General features: G+C 38.3%; 1 protein-coding gene across 6 annotated transcripts in view; it reads right to left on the bottom strand.

The window, feature by feature from the left end:
- The window catches only part of tanc2b (tetratricopeptide repeat, ankyrin repeat and coiled-coil containing 2b), a 123,803-nt gene extending 106,610 nt beyond the window's left edge, over positions 1 to 17,193 (bottom strand). For all 6 annotated transcript variants that reach the window (XM_027005089.3, XM_081697228.1, XM_081697229.1 and 3 more), the window contains exon 1: positions 16,789 to 17,193. The gene's annotated coding sequence lies outside the window, so the exon portion shown is untranslated. The remainder of the gene's footprint in view (positions 1 to 16,788) is intronic.
- Between the last annotated feature and the right edge of the window lie 5,879 nt (positions 17,194 to 23,072).

Genomic DNA, 23,072 nt, shown 5'->3' with positions numbered 1-23,072 from the left:
AATGCTTCGAGTAAGATGCATCTTGCTAGGTGAGAGAGTTTCAGGAAGTCACTCGACTTAGGTCACCTCACTTACTGGAATAAAAGAAATTAAGGGCAGAACAAAAAAAAGAGCAACTTATGTGAATTCTTTAAACCGTCGAATGAGTCTGATCAAAGCATGTAGGCCTGTGCCCTTCCTATTAGTGTATTATCTATGGAAGTAGATGTCGTTGGGACAGTTTAGCATAAGAACACATTTTTTCTTGGTCTCAGTACTGTGCCTTGGCAACTCTATCAAGCAAATATCAGTGGCAGATGTTGGAAAGCTCTGACACAGTGTTAACACTTTAGAAGGTCAGCAGACCACTTTTTGATGTTTTACAACATCAGTCTCTCTATGGTACTCTCATTCCATCATTCCCTCATTCTCAGAGCAATTTCATATCTGGAAGTGGTGAGAACAAAAATACTTTCTCCTGTTTGGTGACTTTTGCTCTTACTAATATGAATGACTTTTTGTTTTTAGGATAACGTTACCTTTGGTGTTCTAGTGTCAGATCTATCTATCTAGAACTGCTAGACTCAAAAATGGCCCTGTTTAAATGCAGAATCATAATTGATGGATTTGTAAATGAGTCAAACCCCAGGCTTAATCTATAGTCCAACATTAGCTTTGTACAATTAGCACCAAAGTCAGCAATAAATGACTAGCCATCATATTTTGCTACGTATCATCCAGTACCCAAAGGCATGCCCCACTTTCTGAGCTCAGACTGGTGGTAGTTATGTAATATGAAAATTATTGGCTGCACATATACATATACATACTGCAAATTTTTAAGGGAGATGACATTTACTTGATAAGAAAAGGTCAAAGAGCCAGACTGATGAATAAACATTTGAGTCTCTTAGTGTGGGCTCTCAGATTCGAGGAACAGATAACTTACCCTGTTCAGGTATTGAGGGTCAGAACAGAAATACCATCACTTACTGATAGTTCATCTTTCTTTCCTCAGCCTTCGTCTATCTGCAAGACCTCTTACTAATGATATAAAAGCACTTTGATTTTATGCTCATCCATGTCCAATCGTATACTGAGTATAGTTAGAATTAACAATTAAAAGGAAAAAGGGGAACTCTTTTATAAAAATATTTACGTATCTTTTATATGCATCTTCTTGTTCCTATCATTTTTCACAATGGTGCTAGAAAAAAACACTCATTTGAAATAATAAATGAGAAATGAGAAATCTGATTTAGTAGCTGTTACAGTAGTCATGAGAAGTCCAGATACTTGAATTTAACCTGTTATCTTATAAATGTTGTATGACCAGAGCAATAAGGTAGTGTATGTTTTGGGAAAAGATCAAGATCATATTAAGTTATATCCAACCCAGGCACTGCTGAGGTGTCACTTCTTAACGTTCACGCTTTCTACAGATGTTTGTTGCCTGCAAGAACTGCGCTAATAGGACAGAGGCTGATAGGGACAAGATTTACCATTACTGCCACCTTCAGGCTGTCAAAAAAAAAAATCACTGAGGTCAGACAAGGACTGGAGATAAATCTGTTTAAGAAAGAGATTTAGAAAGAATGAGGAGAAAATGAAAGAAACAAATCCAATAATGCATTGAGGTTTGACAGGAAAACCATGGTTTCATAGTGCAGTAATGGAGATGCATACTCCACCTTTATTATGCCGTAACATAATAAAAGCAGGGTCAACGCACTAACACATTTATACCTGCTGGTTTGTTTCAATATTTCTATAACAAACTTACACTGGATGTGTAAGCAACATACTTCATATCTTCTGGCTTGTATACAGAGAACTCTAAGGTGCAAACTGGGAAAAAAAGGGCAGGATAACAATCTCTCTGATCTTAGATTCATGGGGTTAGTTCAATTGTTGAGTTACATTGTGGGATCTAGTGCATGTATTGAACTAATCAGGGCATATGAAAAATAGTCAATCCATGCATGTATATGACATCATATATATAATCTGCTATAATCTCCTATAGCATATCTCCTATGTAAGAAAGTGTGTTTAAGTGTGTGTGTGTGTGTCCCAAAGACCCTGTCATTGTTTGCAGTCTTTCTGAGAGCTAGGTCAGCATTTGCGGACAACCAAACATACTCACATTAATGTTCCCTTCACAAGCTCCTGCACTCTAAACTGCTTGTCACTAGCCATCCTGTCACAGCTGAAAGTGTGTGTGTGTGTGTGTGTGCGTGTATGTGTGTGTGTGTGTGTGTGTGTGTCATAGCAGAGGATTTTGCTTTAGCGTGTATTAATAGTGTTAAAAGAGCAAGGTTTTAAGACTCCCCTTCTCCTAACCCATTCTTTCTCTCTCTCAGTCACTTTCTCTGAAGGGATGGGATTTAATGGGCTTACACTTCCACTCCATTAGCCAAACACTGTCTTAGAAACTGTATATGTGTTTGTGTATACACGGGCGTGGGTGTGAGTGCAAGTGCGTATGTGTTCCTGCTGCTGTCACCACATATTCCGTTGCCACTTCCTCTGTGGTCCAGTCTGACTTGGTCGGATTAAATTTAACCAGCAAGAACAAATCTGATATTGAACTCCTGAAACGCAATCCTTAATTTCACTCAAACTGCAAATCAGAGCTTCTGAAACTATTAATGCCTATTATATTTCTCTATTACATTCACATCTGCCACTATTCTTCTTTCAGCCAACCAGCTTGCCTGTAGATCCAAATTATTTCCCAAAGTCATTTCTTCTGACCTCCTAAGTTGTTTTAAGAGTCCTATTTCATATTATAATTTCCATTAAATATACTTTACTAATTCCATATTATTGTTTCAGTAAGGCTTCTATCTCCATTACTTTATAATAGGACCAAATTATATCTGAAAAGTTTGTCCAATTCCTAACTCCCTTACATATCCCATATATTCCACATTCTCCTTTTTGTTGTCATTTTCCATATAAAACAAAACTGCAATTTATATGTATTTTTTTATATTCAACGTAACTGTCCTCCTCTCTTCATTCATTTTAAAGTTTCTTTTTCATTCATTCATTCATTCATTCATTCATTCATTCATATTGCTAATCCTGGACATTGGGCCTGGCTTCATTCTAATTCCTGGGTCATTTCCCTCAGTGACTGATATTTGGAAAGGCTCTTTTCTGAGTCTGAATGGATGAAACCATTTTGATACAATTTTGACTATGGCAGTGGTTGCCAAGTAGCTAACACAGTTTTCATGGCCTACCAACCTACATGTAATATGCTAAAATACCTTAGAGCAGTCTCAGCATGGCACAGTGATTTGGGTGTATTATTAGGTGCTGATAAACTGGCAGTCATAGTGTGAAAAATTATTATGTTTAGTAAATCAGAATAAATCTTATTGATGTTGCTGAAAAGATCCTTCCAGAATAACAGACCCGAGTCGTGACAGGTCCAGAGTAGAGCTGTCTGATGGAGTGTGTGTAGAGAGGAGGTGCTCTTCTCACACTGACATACAAGCAAACACTCTCACACACACAAACACACACACACACACACACGCGCGTGCATGCACACACATGTGTGCATGCATTAGCTGACTGTCAGTGATACTCACAACCCAAAAGAAAGGAGTTTTTCCGAATAGAGCAAAAAATCAAGTGAAAGACCTTACTCATGCAGGAGACAAGGAGACAGAAGACAGGGACAAGTGACAGACATCAAATGTTCTCTTCCATACTGCAGTGAGTCACTTACCACTGAAGCTACCCAAACATCCAGTCATCACACCAAAGAGAGAGAGAGAGAGAGAGAGAGAGAAAAAAGAGGGAGACAGGCAGATAAGAGAGTGAGAGAGAGGACAAAGGGTGAACTGGATTGAATAATAAAAAAAATCCTTCCAACTCTAAACAGTCCCTTAGCACACACTGACTCACCTCTTCCCTGGTAACAGCCACTATGATGGATTATAGGATTTATACCCCTTATAATCCAAGAGCCAGCAGACACAAATGACTCGCCTTAGCATGTCGTATGTGTGGTAACACGTTCTATCTATAAATCTGGTCTTAGTCCAAACTCTGAATGCAAATTCCTGAATGCACTAGTGAATCACAATGTGGCCACCCTGTTCCCAGAACAGTGGTGAGGGAGGCCAGACACACCACAAACGCTGTCTTGTGTTGATGCTGAGCATTAGGAGAGCCGAAGCCATGTTTTTATGGCTAGCATCAATAGATTTGGATTGTTCTAAGACACAAAACACTGCTTTGTAACACAAATGAACAGGGAATAATCTATGCTATCAAATACATTTTCATTATATACCACAATATCCAACCTACAGTTCTTGAAATGATGCTTTTCATACACAGTATTTTAGCAGTAGTGTCAAAGGTTCACTGGATCACATTTTTTCTGCATGTCTACAAGTTCTTTGCCATGTAGTTCCATTTGTGCTAAAAGACCTTTCTATGGAGCCAAGAAACCTGCTTCTACCAGAGTCACTCTTTTCTCAATGGTTCAGCTGTCGACTCCAACACCCACTCCAAATACCAACCCAGTGAGACGAAGATAGTGATGAAGGGAAACGTGGAATGCCACAGCCAGACAAAGGCACCCTTCAAACTCAACTCAAACACACTCTTCAAACTCAACTCAAACACACCCTTCAAACTCAGTTCAGCCCCTCCATATAAAGGAGGCAACCATTAAGCCTCCTCACACACACACACACACACACATGCACACGCACATACATCATTTACTATGTATGATGATCGTCCAGAGGGACTTGCCCATTTATAAGGCTTTTTGTCTTCATAGCTGAGACAAGTTTATTGTGGCTCTAGCCTACAGTCAGTGACTAATGATGAGTTATGGCCAAACTTGGCAGCCTGACTTGTTCTTGTTCAAGGTAACTTTGTGTTAACAACAGTACTAACTTTAAAGTCATGATACAAAGGCAACTTTCTGACAGTGAGCACAGGCAATTTTAGCAGGTGTCAACTGCTAGTTATACCTCTCCTCAAATAATGAGCACTTTGTCAAATACTGTGTATGTGAATATGTTGACCAGCACTTGTTCAGTGTTCTGACATCACATATTCATTATGAAAAAGTCTCAATAATTACTCAGTCAAAAGGAACTTTAATGTTAAATTTTGTTTTGTCCATTTTGTGCAATCTAAGTTCAGAGTGCCAATATCTCAACAAAACTTAGTTCCATATATTCTGTTTAGCATGTCCCATGAAAATCCATTTTGCCTCTCTGAACATTACATTCCCTAATATGTAAGGGCATTTAAAGTAAAAAATAAATTTAAGGCTCAGCCTTAAAATCACAAAATTAAAAATATCAAAAGAGAAGCTATTAATCTAAAACTCATACCTAGAAGCTCATAGTACATATTCTATAAGATACAGTTTTAAAAAGTGCAATGTTTTTGTTAGAAGCTATCATAAACATTTCTTCATGTGAAGTACTCGTTCACCATTTGGCAAAGCCCTCTGGCACTTAATGAGAGATTTCTTCATGTCCACATTGGGCAGAAGAGGACCTGAAAGAATTCAACATGTTCCAGACTACCAACCTTTTTAGAGCAAACACACATTTAGTCTAAACTATTAAAATATAAAGGAAATTGTAACATGATAAGTAGACAGTGAGTTCAACTAAATTAGAGCAACCATACACAGAGCCTTGAAGGGGTCTCAGTGCAGTCAATAGCATAATAAAGCATAATAAATCAAATCTTTGATTACATTTCCAGATGTTAACCTTGGCATTTATCCAGGTGATACCAAAGTTGTCATTTCTCATAATTACACCAGTATCACCTCTCATAGTTAAAAAAGAAAAGGTTAATGTCTTTATTATTATCATTATTGTAATCATTATTATTATTGTTGTGCATTATTGTTATTCTTATTATTATTAACACATAGATCATATTGTTATCTATACATAGAATGTATTTCTCTCTAGCAGCTACACTGTTACATACTAACATTGTTACTGTTGTCTGTAAGTATACCTCCCTGAACACTACATGAATATGAGCTTCTCATTTCAAGCTTCCGTCATTATCTTCTCCCTGAGTGGAGAGGCGTGCGAGGTGTGATATCCTGCAGGCGGACAGTCAGGTCTGCTGATTATCTGGATTCAGTTATAATGCCACTGTCTTTCTCGCTGAAGCCCACCTAAAGTGAAGTACTCATATCACATCCATTCTCTGGTTCTGCACGCCTCTTGCTGGTTTTTCACCATTTACAGAAGGCTCCTTTTGTCTACTTTTGAAGGCAATATTATTAGACTATATAAAGTACAAACATTTAACTTAAAATGGTATTTCTAAATCTCAAAGCATTCTGAATAATAAATACTCTAAGGTAAGATTTTTACTTACAATATGGAATTCTCTAATTCAAAGTGGCTTAACTGAATTAGACCAGATGAGAAGAAATAAAAGAGGATAAAACAGTTAACTGATTGCATTCATCAAGAGCAGTTACTCTTATGAAGCAGTTGGTATGTGTAACAACTCTTTACCAACTTGATGTTTGAACACAAAAGTCCAAATACACAGGGATTTTTTTGGTTGTTTGTTTACTTGCTGAGAACCTGTACATTTTTGTAATACTTCGAGAAAAAAAATATGCAAAACATTTTTGTCATGGCACAGCCCCCTCCTCCTAGACTCCTCCACATGCTCAAGTGACGTGTGTGTGTGTGTGTGTGTGTGTGTGTGTGTGTGTGTGTGTGTGTGTGTGTGTGTGTGTGTGTGTGTGTGTGTGTGTGTGTGTCCATCGCCATGCCCCTACCTTGTTAATTGGTGGTGGTTCACACCTGAACCTAGTTATGGTCTTTGTTAGTATCTATATTTAAAGCCCTGTTTTACTGTTGTGCTTTGTTGGTGTTTGACCCCGTGTGTTCCACACATTGTATTCAACACAAGTGTTTCCAGTTTTGCTGCTTGGTCAGTTTGGACTTGTGTGCCTTGTCCTTATTCTTTGTGTTTTGTTTTGGTTTTGGTTTGGTTATTTGTAAATAAATACGTTTATCACAGAGACTTGCGTCAGCTGCCCACTTCTTTGTCACACCTTGTCGTTGCAATTTTATTTTATTAATGTTTTATATCTCCAGAGATTTCTGCCCTCTCCTCTTCAACCAAAAGAAGAGGATGGGCCTCATTTTGCCTTAGAACACAAAGTGACATTTGGCATATGCTACTGGCATTTTGTAAAATTAGGTGAGGTAAAGGTAAACAGCTGATTTCACTTACCTTACAGAATACTTAAACTGCTCTTTAAAGGTTTTAAAGTCAGGATAGCATTTCTAATAAACCATCTAACTGGTAATTCACAAATAAAAAACATACACTCACTGACCAAACATACATACATCTCTTGTTCATAATTGAATAGAACTGTAGAAAATGAAAAGTAAATATCTTATTTATAGAGTGCATATCTACAACTGATGTTTATCAAAAGTGCCGCACAACAATGAAAGACATTAGATAAAACAATTTTAAAAGATATAAAACACAGTCACAACACACAAGACATAAAATTATATTTCCTAGGACAGATAATATCATGAGTCTCCAAAAGCTACATAACAGTAGAGACCAGAATATAGACAGCTCCCTGTGCCCACACTCAAAAATGAAATCCATTTAGCTGTTAATTCAATCCATCTCTGAGCTCAGTCTGCGGAAAGGTCAAAGGTCAAACCTCAGGCATGATAAGACTCTCTGTCTCTATCTTCGTCTTCTGGAACCCTGGTTACTGCAGTAGACACAACTACCCATACAACCCCACACAGTATTGAACCAATTTGTCAAGAGCAAAGACAAAGGTCTCTCCTCAAAGGTTCCTCTGCCTAGAACACCCACTGTTTATATAGCTCTTCTTCTACAAAAGTGGTACTTCTATCAGTAGTGTCCATCCACTTAAGTGAAAGCAATTTGGAAATACTGTATAATGATGAAAATGAAGAGACTCAAGACCTAAAGACTGTCCATATATCCAGACTGGAGACCAACAAAAACCAAGGAACAGATGACTAGCCTGATGGCAGCTTCATGTGTAAACCAATTACTTTAGTGCCTGGGAGATTTAGTGTGAGCCTTGAGCTTACTCTTTTCCTTTCTCTCAATCCCTGTGTTTCAACTCAACAGAACACATCCTGCGTAGTGTCACTTCCTTTATTCCTCACACCATCCTCATGGGAAATCAAGCATCGTCTGTGGAGGAGTAACAACCTTCCTTGCCACCCCCAAATCAGTCTAGGCTACCTGACTTCATATTCAAGTTTGTCACAAATATTCAGAACATCTAAATCAAATCTCAGAAGGGTCACCTTCGATTTGTAGATGAGGACTGACTGACAAGGAGGTTAAAACAGCCCCATAAGTGCAGAAATAAAACATGGCAAGTTTTTAAACCTAGCAAGCACTCAAGTTATTATTTTCAGGGATCATAAAGTTGATAACCTATCAAAAATTCATACAAAACACAGACAGCAAGGAGCCCAGTGGGGACAGTCACAATACCTTTGTGTAAACCAACATGAAATTACCAGGGATGAGACATTCAATCGTATGGATATAGAGAAATGGTGAAATTACGAAGATTACTTTTTCCTAATTTTCTGGATACCTAAAAAAGGACTGAAATGACAATGCATGCTCGCTCTCTCTCTCTCTCTCTCTCTCTCTCTCTCTCTCTCAAACACACACAGTAATTAAGACTTCAAACATACGATTTGATACAAAGGAAATGTGGTGTTATTTGGAGGCAGCACTGTGCCTCTTCACTCAATGTGTAAGTGATGAACTGGTTTGAAGCGGTCAATCCAAGTGAGTCAGTCTGTCACAAAGCAGAAGCACTCTGTGGGCAGCTGAAAATACTAACCTGAAAGCGTCCGATTTATCGCACCACACCACACCTAAACAATGGAACCATTTCGCTCCACATCTGCTCTTTGACACACTCACTCACTCATGCTCATGCAAACAGACTGAGATCCAGTGACAAGACACTCTAGAAATAATCTTCTCAACTGATTCTTATGGAAATATCGCTCCCTTATTTTCAAAATCTGAAATTAATGTAAAACAAATAAGTGCTGTTCAGTTTATTTACGTGAACCTAATATGGACAATAGAATGGAAGAGTGCCGGTAGTTATGACTGCATGCACACAGCAAATAGGTATGAATCATGCTACATAGGGAGACCAGAGGCAGGATGCATCAAAAGCAGCATTCTTGTTGACATCCTGACAGTCTGCAACTGTTTCTTACTCTCTCGACTTTCTAAAGGTAAACAGGTATATGTAGCAGGTGAAGGCACATGATCACAACTGATGATCAAAGTGGAGACAACATGGAAAACAAACTAAATACAGAAGAAAATTAGGAATTGGTTAAAGGTTTTGTAAGACAGGCAGCATCTCTTCTTTGTGGCCTTCACATCTCAATAACTCATTTAAATCTCATTTCAATCCCGAATGGTAGTAACTGAAAGTAAATGAAAAACATGAATGGGATATGTATAACAGTAGAAATTCTTTCACTAAACTGAAGATAATAAAAATTTAAAAATAATGCATTTAATGTATTTAACAGGTTCCAGAGGTGCAATAATGGAATGGTTAGAGTTAAATGAGGACATAATTTAGGTTTCCCTACATGCCAATATGTAGGGAATTGAGAAACCACTAAGCTCATATATTTATTCATTTATATGTGCACATTTCTTTCTCTCTCCCTTGTTCTGTGTTTGTTCCCTCCTTCCACCCATCTTGTGGAGATTCCAGTGGGAATTCAGCAGGAGATCAATTAGGAGCTCATTAGAAGTTGCATGGCCAGATTCTCTAAGCTTTCTCTATTGGCTGAATCCAGAAGAAAGAGGCAGTGACCCTCACCCCCACAGAAGTAGAGCTTTCAGTCTGCATCTGTCTTTTACCCTTTCATCCCTCTGTGTCAAAGAAGAACCACACCAAGACAAAAAGTATCAAAAGTAGGGTCTTGAACTATGAAATAATGATATCACCAACTAAAAAAATCCATATACATGAACCAGAATTAATGTAATCTCTGTCTACATACCCACCAAAGCTTATACTGGTTTTAATTAAAAAAGGAGCATTCAATAGTGCAGAGTATTCTACAATATCAATACACAAAAGAAAGTAATTGAGGTTAAAAAGCAAGAAGAGCCTCAGGTGTACATCTGACCAGAAAAACATGTGAAACTAGGGGTCAGATCAGTAGGTCAAAAGTAAATATAACCTTGATCCAGTGAAGCAAATCAGTCTCTTTACCTAGCCACAGAATTAGGCTGATTATGCTGTCCTCTTCTTGCTTTTAGAGAAACCCCAAGTGGCCTGGGGGAAACCAAAGAAGATTACCCCACCACCACTATAACTACCACCCAAACCTAGATCCTAACATCAAAGAAAATGTAACAGTTTCTAAAACGGAAACCCCCACAAATGGAATACTTGAAAAGGGCATTTAGATATTTCACAAGAATATCAAAAAAGCTAATAACAACCAAGGCTATGAAAATGGATTCTACACAGGCTTGTAATTGTATTACATGGGCAAGACTATTACTGAGCAATATCGCTGCCAGAGAAAAAGAAAATCCAACTTACAGGAAAACACTGGATCACAACAAAACAGCACTTTGTTTGAGTGTAACATAAGCCAGTTATAGCGTTAAGTGTGATTAACAGAGAAAAAAAGGTGATTGTATATCTAGGGGACTAGGAAGAGTGTATTGTATGTTCAGATGAGGGTGAGGTCAGAAGGCTGCTGAAATATGGTAAACTGAGTTGCAGCTACCAATCTCTCCTTAATGTTAACCACATCAGTCACTTATACATCAGGTCCCATTAGTGGGCCTTGACTTGCAGTACTGCTGGCTAGTCGAAAGAAACACTGCCACTACCAGAGGAATCAATAATACAATGTTAAAGCAGTGTAGAGGTAGGCACCACAATGATGTCATTGTAGAAGGCAATATGTAGGTTATATACATTTTAAAGCACCTATACTTCAGTTTAAAAAGGGTTTTAATTATTCAGTCCAATTAACAGGGATCAGTCTTTTGGTTTGGTTTGTATCAAAATCTGGAAAAAAAAAACAACCAGCTTGGAGCTGATTTCATTTTTCATTTTACATACCAATTTAAAGTGCCTGTTTAATAAAAAAAAAAGAATTGCAAAATATAAATAGTAATAGCTTTCCAAACAACACCACAAGGCAAACCTAGTTTAACAAGCATAGAATCCCCTGCACTGAATTTTTCACAAACATGTCCACAGTACAACAATTGTGACACTTCGAAAAAGCTCCTAAAAGCACAGAGTCTGAGTGTTGTCCGTGCCTGACTTCTGAGAAAAATACCTCTGCTTTACAGTGGAGTCCCAAAATATTATTTCACTTTGTATACTGTAAATGTAAGTTATAGCCATAACTAACAATAAAGTCCCTCAAAAGTCATCCTTCTGTGGTCACAGAGGCACTAAATCCGCCACTGCTGTCACATTGTGTGTTCTATGTCCACCGATCTTAACTCATGACCAAAGATACTTGTAGAACTATGACAGCAAAATAGGTCCAATTATTGCAGTGTGAACCAAGCTTTATTTGATGTGTTGACTGAAGTGTTTTGCATGACACTGTTGACAAACAGTGGTGCGTCTGTTAAATAAACGATATCCATCCTCATATAGTAGACTAATCGAAAATCGCTGCTATAGTAGCGATTAAAATAAGGCAGAGGGGTCCACATTTACAGTACTGTCTTTTGAGCTTGCTATTTCAACAGCTTAACTGTAGTGTTTTGAGTATTGAGAATCACTTTTATAATTGCATTGGTAATAATTTTATTTAATGAATTGAAGTGTTGTGAAGTGTCTGTAGTTCTAACAGTAACACCAGTAAAGAATGAACATGATAACTATTCATTGATATGCCCATTAACAGTTGGAACGATCTCTGAGCGATGGATGACAAACATGGCACTTTCACCATTAACTTATGGAAATTGTTTGGAACAACTGGATGGATTAATTTTTTATCCATCCATGTAGTAATAAAAATTATATATTTTTTCTATACTGTCAAGCCTTCTAAGTACCATTTCGTCCCTTCTATACAAGCTATTTTAACATCTTTACTTTAATCTGGGTTCCAAAAGAAAGCAAAGGAATCTAACAAAGTCATTGAGTACTAGTAAAAAAAATCTGTCTGGATTTAGAAATTGATGTGTTTGTTGCTTTAGCTCTATACTCCAGAGCATTTGGATTTGAAATGAAATAATGACTGTGGTTGAAATACATATTGTCAGCTTTAATTGAAGGGTATTTTCCATTCATATGAGGTTAACTGTGTCGAAGTTTCAGCCCTTTTAATATGTAGTCCTCCCAATTTAGGAGATCAAATGCAATGTAATACTTGATTCTTAGCTGTTTCTTGTTTGTGTCATTGCATCCTTGGAGAGCTAACACAATGCCTGGAATTGATCTTTAATGTGGCATTTGTATCTGCAATCTATGGCTATTGTCTCTCAACCTGAGGGCAAAAGATGTGTCAATACTAGCAGGCCATCATAGGCTAAAAATAATTAATAAATGATCAGAATAATTCAGAATCAGGATCAACTGTTTTTGAACTTTATTTATGATCTAGACCAGATGGAATGTCTTTATTTGATCATAAATATACATATACACCAGTGTACAGTACAATGAATATGAGCATACATGACCTTTGTAAGTAATGGTCAATTTGAACTGATCACTGGTTTCATTGTTATGCACTGAGGCAGGTTTCAGACATTATGCTAAAGATTAGCATTTAAGTCTTGGCGCCTTTGCAACTAACTAAAACTTAAAAAGTCACTTGGATGGGTGACAAAACATTTCTAAATAAATAACTAGCATCTAGATGAACTGACTCAACTGTCGTTGGAGTACAATGAAGTGTTTCTCTTCACATATACCAGCTTCTTTGTGAACAAGGGTTGGAGCGCAGGGTCAGCTATTATACAGCGCCCCTGGAGCCAAGAGCGTTAAGAGCTTTGCTCAACAGCCCAACAGTGGCTGAATGGCAGAGCGAGGATTCGGACCCGCAATCTTCCTATTGCTAGCCCAAAATCATATCCACTAGACTACCACTACCACCACAGAATACTATCAATCATGAAAATAAAAAACTCCTTTTCAGCTGTTGAACAGACCATGATCATGTATTGGATCAAATGATCCAATACAAGTTACAGATCATAAATCAAAAAGGTCAAATTACAGCTCACTAAAACATACATAAAGCTATAACAAATATAGCTGTTTTTTTTCTGAAAGTTCAATTATTTGAAGATTACCCTGTACCAGAGGGAAGAGGAAGTGTGGAAGGTAAAAGGAAATGCTCTTAATGCAAAGTATGTCATCTGTGGAACACAGTGCCATGGGCATATATACCTCAGTGCACAGTGTTGTACCTTGCAGCAGGGTAATGACCACAAATATACTGCTAATGGAACAATAGAGTTTGTTCAGTGCCAAAATATGGAACATTAAGCAACCACCTGAATCCTCCTGAGAATTCACTTTACAGTCTGAAAGACAGCAAAGCAGAACAAGAAAATAGCCACATTGCAGGCCACCCCTACAAGGATGCAAAGGATTTGCAAACCAAGTACTAAGTGGGGTGTTGGTATTAATGAATGCATTTGTTTTTGTTCCCCTGAAAGGGGGCAATATGTCAAAAAGGACTGTCATTCAGACAATTCAGTGTTCAGCTAATATAGATAAATACCCTATACTCTATCTCTAATGGGTAGTGATCTGCATTAATCCATGCACTTGGCTACAACTTCTCACTGGCTTCTATTCTCAGTTATGAGAAAAGGGGCCAAATTATTACTTTAGATGCAACACCGTTATGGCCCAGTCTAGGGCTGAGCTGAAACAGTAATGAAAAGTCACTTTTGTACCATACAATGCTGTGACTCAGATGAAACCGAATTGCTAGTGTTTAATACTAGATAGACTGAGAATGGTTATGGCCTATGAACCAGGTTCTGCAGGGTTTTATGCTTGATACAAATCTCATATTGAATTACATTTGGACAAGGATAAGCATACACAGATAAACACATAAAAGCACAATTTCACAGCACCAGCTCTGATTAGCAGCTGGGTCAACACAGGCAGCTGGCTAATTGGTTAACAGGCAGGCTGGATATAAGATGAGAGCTTTAGAGAGTCAGTTTTATTGGATACAGCCATTTTGTCTCCTCCTTCTTACTAATCAGAGCACAAGTGATCTTCTTCAAAAACACATGACACCATTAAAAGGCATCCACACATACAAAAAAAAAAAAAAAGTTTACTTTTAAATATACTGTTCAGCTCAGTTTAGAAGGAAGCAAGATGTGATTTGCATAAATAGCTTCTCATGAAGTAAATGGCTCAATAGGACTGTGGCCTGGTTGATGGTTCAAAAGAGCGATAAGAAGTCAAGTGATATGGTGATGTAATTGAAATTACAGAAAAAGCTTGTCAACAATGCCTGTTAACCTGGAACAGTATCAAACTATGTCTCTTTCTGAAGCCTTAAATTATTTATTCTGCAGTCTGCACACAATGCAACTGGTTTATTTGTACAGTTTGGTCACTCTATCAGCTGTCAAAGTAAAACATGTCAAAAAGAAGAGAATGGCTTTAACTGCACTTTAAGATTATGAATTAATCCCTCACACACACACAAGCATATGTGCACTGGAATGTAGCATCAAAATGAAGCAAATAGCAAACAGCAACAGGTTAGCCTCACATACATTTATACCAGGTTCTACTTACCCATTCTGAAATACAAGTGGGGGGTGGACATGGGAATGTGTTGTAAAATATATTTGTACTGCTTTACGGAGTTATTGCCAGAGCAATATTTTAGAAACCTAACAACAGTGATATCGAAACCTGAAAAACAAAACATGACAGAGTAGGGAAATGCAATCTGTGCTTTGGTTAGAGTTGCATTAACTCAAACACACCTGGCTCTCTCTCAAAGCATATAACAAAAACAATCCAACCACATACTATCACACATTTACATATGACTCTCAAAATAAGATCATAAACCAAAACTGTGCATATTCAATGTCCAAGAGCCCTCACCTGCACCCAGTGAATGGCTATTTATAATGTATTCCATGTCTATTATCACTGAAAGAAGTTACTCAGCAATAGTCCATGAGACAGCCCACCTTTTCCTGCACTTCTAGATTTTCCTGATCATTTTCTCTTTTAATAGCATTTAGTCAGAGGTGACAAGAGATGGAGAAAGAGAATATATAATGTAGAGGCAACAAAAACAAAACAGCAAGAGATGGGAACCACACATCTCTGAGAACAGCCAGGACCAGCAGAACCGCACATCAAAGTCAGTCTAAACATTATTCAAGAAAACACACAGTCAAGGTCACTGTGACTTTTAGTAAAAAAGAAAAAAAAAGTGTTGAAATCTTTTCAGAAACAAAAAAGACAAAAACATTTTTTTTCAAAACATTCCTGTCACTGTCAGTCTGGATATAAAATTTGTCATGTCTCTTGCATTTGTCAATTTAAAATGGCACATTTGAAGGAGCGTAAAGCATTTGCTATGCCCTCCTTAATGTATGTGTTATCATCACACACCAGTTCCCATGCTGTTCCTGTTTGTCTGATGGAATGAATTCTGGCTGCGAGTGTGGAAACTGGACCAGCCTCTCTTGTGTTAGGAGATAAAGCTTAAAGGACCACTTCCAGAGCTGGTATGCAAGTTCTCATTATGGGAAAAGGTAGTGGTGTATGGTTTGTGTGTGTATGTGTGGAAGTTTAGGAGAGAGAGAGAAGAATGAGGCCATATACTAGGAGAAGAAGGTGGATACAAAGCTGATCCTCTTTTATTGCTAAGGAAGTGAGCTGTCAAACAAGATACAGCACATTAATGGTATCATCAAACACACACACACACACACCGCAGCTCATTTTATTTTACAGTCTCTAATTCTCCTAAATCTATCACAACCATACCTCAAAGATTAACCACACTAGAGCCCGAACATAGAGCGTTCAGTAGAGCCTGCGCAAAACAGTGACTATTCACTTCGTTCCGCAAACTGCCTTCTCGTGGGCTAATGGATTAGTACGCATTTAATATGTTTTTCAACCATGCATTAAAAATCTAGATAGATTGTATCGGAAAATGACAAGTATCCATCATACCTGTCCTTTTAAATCAACTGGAAGCCAATGTCAATGCAAAAAAACGGTAACCTAGGCAATGACATTAGACATGAATGGCAATGTGCTCCACCATGCACAGCTAAACATAAGCGTGTGGACCTACGAGATTCTTTAGCCGTGTAAATCTCATTACTATTTCAGAGATACAGAAGCAAGCTTATCTGAGCTAGTGCATTAAAATCTGTTATTACGCTTAATTAAGTCCGTTTAAAAGATGTTATGCAGTGGATAACTCGAGGCTACGAAAGCACTGTGCAGATGTCGACCTCTGCTTCATGTAACCTCTGCTTCATGTAATCTGGAGTTGTTTTTTTCAATGCAAACTGCGATCACCAACAATCGCGTTCTCTTGCCTAAGATCTGTCGATTTTAGGAAGTGGGAGCTGTTTAATTTCGGGCCGGTCACTACGAAATCTAACATTATTCCACAAATTCACAGTGGGTTTCGGTTTCCATCCTACCTTGACCCATGCCGACAGTCATTCGCTCACAAGAGATCTGCAACCTACCTTTATCTTTTACTTTATAATCTTGCTTCCTGCCGCCGCGGTGGTACCAGTTTCCTTTACAGCCTTTTCGCAGCTTAGCCTCTGCGACCGTTTTCACATTCCTTCGCTATTTATAAGCTAATACAGTGCAACGTTTCTATCCTACGTCTTCAGTTCAGAGCAAAGCTACAGTGGAGACTACATATAGACATTTCTTCATCGATTACTAATTCTACCCACACTAGCGTTTAGTCTGCGGGAGTCCAAAGGGTCGTGAAGGTTTGGTCTTATCCTCGCCGTTCAAAACATTCTCCTCATGCTTCTGCTGGGTGTCTTGCTCTAGTTCCCAAGTGAGCCTACATATTACAAAAAATATATCTGGGAGACCCGGCAGCAGACACCAGCGTGCCCCTTGCCTTGACCAACAGTAATGTCATGAATTATTCATAATCAAGGGCGGGATTAACGTGCGAGGAACTTCTTAGAGAAGAGGGTTGCAAGGTCGATGTCAGTCAAAGGTTTATTCAGCGCTCACAAGAGAGAAGTGATGGAGTTACAGGAGGATGGGTAGGGGTCTCCACCTGTTACTGATATAACTGCTTAGCATCATCTTTTAATAAAACTTCGGTCCAGTCTGTCATCTCTACTCTCAGCATGGTTTATTTGATCATCTCCCTTTGCTGCATTAATTAAGCAAATACTGTCTGCTGGATTTTTAACTCCCTCATGTCCTTTGTTGTAGGTCAGATTGCCTTTTCTATGCACTACTTTCTCAAACGTGACTTCAGCTGTCAATAAAAAAAAACAACAACTGTTGACGTAGCACAGATTATGAGCTACATTATTCATATGTTCATCCAGTCCCTCTTGTGATACAAGCCATTAGACCCTCACTCATGAAGTACTAGTTTATTTTTCACACTGGCTGTCTGGGGATGGAAAATTAATTCCTCTGGTTGTTAAAATTTAAGTAACCACGTAACCATGGCTGGTTACAGGTGTGATATGACTGATAGTATCAGCTAGGCTCTAACCAGTGAGCCTCTGATCAGATTCACTCACAAAGTTCCTATGTTACATTTTAAAAGAAAACAGTAGACATGATCTAAAATCAAGCAATAAGATTTGTATGGCAATCATCAGGGTGGAATAATTACACTCATCATTTCTCTTCAGATCATCATTTAGCCACATGCTAAATAAGAACATGTACATCCAAAAACTGTATTACACAGTTTGTGTAATATGTTTAGTCCAGCAAGAGAAAGCAAAGGAAGAAGTAATAGAATGACATGTTGGTTGAAATTCTGGACATCTGAAGACCAAGCAGGTGACTGTAAATTTAATACAGGCTGAAGAATTAAGAGCCAAGCACAGTGATGGGAGCTTAAATAGAAACAGCTCTTGTACAGTGGTTTTCTGAGAAGTATATGAGAAGTTGAAGGGTGCACTTGAAGATGAAGTGAGTTTGAGAGTGCAGGGGTTAAGTTTTGCCACCAGCTCCAACTTGAGATGAACCAAGACAGACCAGCAGGGAGTAGCCTGTTCCCAAATCCTCTCTATAATACAGTCGAAGTAAATTTCTTTGTCCCAGGTCAGACCAGGTTTCTCTGGAGCAGTGCCTTCTCCATCTATGCCAGTCACCATGCTGTCATATGGAGAACATTACGTTATATTGATCTATGCAGTATATATTGTGGCAAACTCATAAACAGTAGCTCATGAAATCTCACATCCGTAAAATGGGCCACTCATCTATAGTTACAGTACAAGCAGTCATCTTCAGTCATCTATGAAATATGACAAAAATTAAGGCCATTCGGCCAGGTTACAAGTGAATCATTACACAACATCATGTTATTTATATTCCACTCCAAGGATGAAACTAAGGGTCCATATAACAATTTACTGGTTTCTTTATCATAACAGGACAATGTTGTAAACTGCTGACAGTGAATGTCCTGTGATTATTGCCAGAGAACAAAATGTAATATATTTTCACAAGGTTCTCTCTCTGTGGGTGGTTGAACATTAATTGTGTTTTTATTTATGTTTCTATAAAAATAAGGGGATGCATTTAGTAGAGTGGACATAGCACAGTTAGTCAGTGTTCCATATCACTGTCTGTAAAACTTCTTTTAATGAGCAGACATTAAGGGAAAAGGGTGGCTTCTCTTTAACTAAGGCAATGTTTTAAAAGGTTGAATACCTGTGAACCCTTTGCACACCATATTAACATGGCAACTGTAGCAACCTAGCAACCGGTTGCTAGGAAGAGGCAAAAGGCAGGCCCCTCAAGAGCTGACTTGCTTACTTGGCAAGTGAGCTGTGCAAAAACGGAATTCCCCCGTGACTCATGAAAGGCCCATGTTGCCATGGTGACTGCATGGAAGTGATGGAGCTTCTGCTTTTTCACCCCACGCTGTGGGATTCCAATGGGAACATTAGCACCCACCCATAGCAGGACAATGTGACTTCATATGAAGAATCCCTTACTATGAGCTACCATAATGTTGGTTTATGTCAAGCTGATATATCAATATCATATTAGTTGGATATAAGAGTTTACCCAATCAGAGATTTTTGTTCATTCAAACATTCTTTGGTTTAATGTCTTTTTTTTACAAATAAGAGGTCTCCTATGTACTTGTGAGTTTATAATTATATCTAGGCCTTCTGAGTGCACCCAAAGGCATGAATAAAATCCTTGTCTCTAGAGTTGGGTATCAAAATCCACAATTCCAATAAGTGGGTAATCTTTTGAAAACAGAAAGTTGATTCCTCTTATCGGGTCCTACTAACGCATTTTATGCTTCAAATACCAGGCCGCAATTAATGCAAAATACATCTGTCAGGAGGCACATTTTCCTGGACTGGTTTGAGAAAATGAAATGACAAAGTGCAAAGTGTCGAAAGTTGATGTGTTGCAAAGGAGGCTTTACGTCCAACACAGTAAAACATCTTAAGCACCAGCGTGACATTGAGTTTCAGTACTGCGCCTTGTTGGGCCCACTGCGGTCTCCTAGGCCAAATGCTGCTTTATCGAGCTCCACAGTGCTAGTAATGAAGGGAAAACTAACCAGAGAGGAAAAAAAGAGGAGTCACAGAGCAGTGAATTTGTAGTAAAAGGGCTACAGCCTTTCTCAGTTATCATGTCACCATCCTTTAGGCAGAGTTTTTTTTTAAAAAGTTAGCATGATAGTTTTCTTGTACAGTATTACTAAGTATTACTAAGAGAGTTGATTAATGTTCTGTTTCTCTGAAACCTTGTGTACTTTACTGGAATTTTAAAGTCTGTTCCAGACATAGAAATTTTCTTTAACTTTTAGCTGCCATTTATCAAAATGTTATAATTCCCCATGGTTCTGTATTGTCGTTATGGTTACTTGATTGCTCTGGACCATTTTAATAAAAGCTGCCTGTTTTTTCAGTTCATTATAGGTCATGGAAATTCAGCTTTTTTAGTCAGTGAAAAGTAAGGAAATTTGACTTTGACAGAGTGAGGACCCTGTTAATTAATTTAAGTGGCAAATCTTAATTAGCTAAGTAGCAAATCTCTGATCATAATTCATTTACATATTATCTGCAGATCCACCAAATTAGTTGATTGGCTTGTGCTCATTGATGATTCAGTGTAAACCCTTAATAATAAATACTATTAGGTTTCATAACTAAGAGGACAAGGAAGTATTCAAAGCAAGTCAGACTTGGGAAAGATTTAGAGAAAAGCACAAAAAAAATTTGTTGTTGATCATTCCTGTGTGCACCATCTACTCCATAATTGTCACACCTTCTGTCACACCTCCCGCCACTCCAGCCTACCACTGTTCTGCATCAACGGCCTTCTAACCAACAGCACCTGTTCTCTATTTGTTGTATTTAAGAATGTCTTGGATTTTCTTGTGTGAGGCAGTTTCAGACATTTTTCTGTTTTTCTTATAGGTCAGTTTTCGTATGTGATGTTTCTTGACCCATCTTTTGAAATTAACCTCATGTTTAATGAGCTTGAGTATTATGCCACTGTAATTTATTATGATTTAAAGTACTGGTGCTTGTGAATTTGATGGTTTGCAGCAATACCTGTGAAGAGATATTCGAGAAATGGAAGAAGAGATATTCAAGAAATTGCTCATATCAAGCAGTGTATAGCAAGGATTAATCCATTGCTTAAATATCACCACCTAGAGTTTGCAACAAATAGTGCAGCATGAACAAAGCAAAATGTGCTGTATTCAGACAAAGACAAAAATAGAAATACCCTGAAATACCCAAAGATCCACTGAATCCCAAAGAGTCTGTGGCATGAGAGTATTTTTGTTGGACATACATTAATTGCACATAAAGTATACTAAAGTCCATTCCATTTAATAAAGGTGCTATATAAATAAATGGGTTTTTTTCATTTTAAAATTTGGATTTTTACATTTTTTTTAGTAATCTGATTGCAATCTAGGTATTATCATAAGTAATCTAATATCAGCAACAGTTCAGTAACAGAGAGAGCAAAGAAAGTTGCTGAGATAAAGAGACAGACAGAGAGAGCTCCTCCATCACCTCAACCAAATAAGTTTAAAACACGTTCCTGTGACCGACCCTGGGCAGTGCCAAAATGAGCTTCTGCAAAGGTACAAAAAAAAACAAAAAAAAAACGTGTTCACAGTGTTACAAACCCCAGGAACCACACTCAGCCCTGCACTGCCACGCCCACTCGCACACACCCCTGATCTGATTCACCAGATTATTAACACACACCTGATCCTTATCCTCCTCATTACTGCCCCCCAACTTAAGCTTCCCTCCCTCGCGTTCACATCGTGAAGTATTGCCAAGTCTGAAAACAGCCGGACCACAACTAACTGACAGCAGGACCACCTCCACCAGCTCAGATTAGCCCATCCTGCCATACATCCAGGAGTCCCTGCTTTCTTCCACCAACAGCGACTTGGACACCAGCAGTCCAATTATGGATGCATTCAGCAGACACATCCAGTCTTTGGGGGACCTAATCTCAAAATCAGAAGACAAAGAACATACCAGACATTTTACTTTGTGGCATGACTTATGGTCGGAATCCAGTCAGCCAACTACACTACAACTGTCCACTCAAACCTAAACAATGAGTGATTTCTCAACACCAAACACTTCTCCTATACAAGATTCTCTAACTTTATCATATTACAATGAGCCCATTCAATAATCAGAGCTGGTGCAGATTGACTGTTGACAGATCAAAGTTCTTATCTGGCATGAGTGTCGACAAGGTCCCTTCAGTTTTCACACAGAGTACCATGTACCAGTCCTGGAATTAAATCCCATGAAATCTCTTCCAGTTCTGTCAGGTGAAGTGACAAGGATGGAGGCAACATTACTCCATGACAAAGGCCTATATGAAATTGCCACTGATGCCACAGTTCCTAGAATAAGAAAATTATAAGAGTGATATTAGAGCAAGAGCCTCTCCAGAAAGTTAGTCCACCTCAGAAGAAGCAATCCAAAGCAAGAATGACCATCTTAACAAACCACTTGATGGCCCTTTGTGATCTTCAGAGGGCTGGTTCACAGGACACTGTTTGCTCAGATGACAATAAAAACAATCAACCCTGAAAGCCTGTTCAGAATCACAAAGTGGTATGTTAGAGCAAAAAAACTCCACTTTTAATAGTTGTAAATGGAACATGGTGTGAGTTAAACCCAAATCCTAATATATACTTTTCCATTGCTGTAGACTGATGGAGGATTAGCCTGATGAGGAGGACAGGGATCTGTATTGCATCTATATATGTATCTATTGCATCAGTATAAGGACATATCCACCTCCAACCCTCTCCTGTCCCCCTGTCAGTGCTCTGGTTCTTTACAGTACAGACCAAAGTCAGGTCAGTGGGAATACCACAAACACTAAATAGCCTTAAGGCCATAAAAAATGGGGCATATGGCATATATTTGTTTTTTCTGCCTATGGTTGGTGTTGGTTTATATGTGTTCTATCTGTGGGATTTGTTTAGATACACATGTACAATCTATGCAGGTGCAGGTGCTGAGTTATCCGTGCTATAGATTTGTGAGCTTTGTAAGAAGAGTTTGACACTAGATTTGGATGACTTTGATATTGAGAAATACCACCAACACAGGCAGTTTGAGGTAAACAAAATTCATTAAACATTGGGGTGGTGCTGTGTGCCCGTAAAGATTTTCATTTCTGATGGAACAGACTGATGTCATACCACCACCAACATATTTTTGTTGTGCCTTTCTATTGTCTGTAATAGATTTCTTTCTTGTTCTCTCTCTTACTGAGCAGGACA

This window comes from Electrophorus electricus, chromosome 15, assembly GCF_041902795.1.
Source record: "Electrophorus electricus isolate QZ-2024a chromosome 15, ASM4190279v1, whole genome shotgun sequence".
In the NCBI taxonomy this organism is placed as follows: Eukaryota; Metazoa; Chordata; class Actinopteri; order Gymnotiformes; family Gymnotidae; genus Electrophorus; species Electrophorus electricus.
Note: the sequence above shows the minus strand (reverse complement) of the source record. Positions and strands in the feature narration are given on the sequence as shown.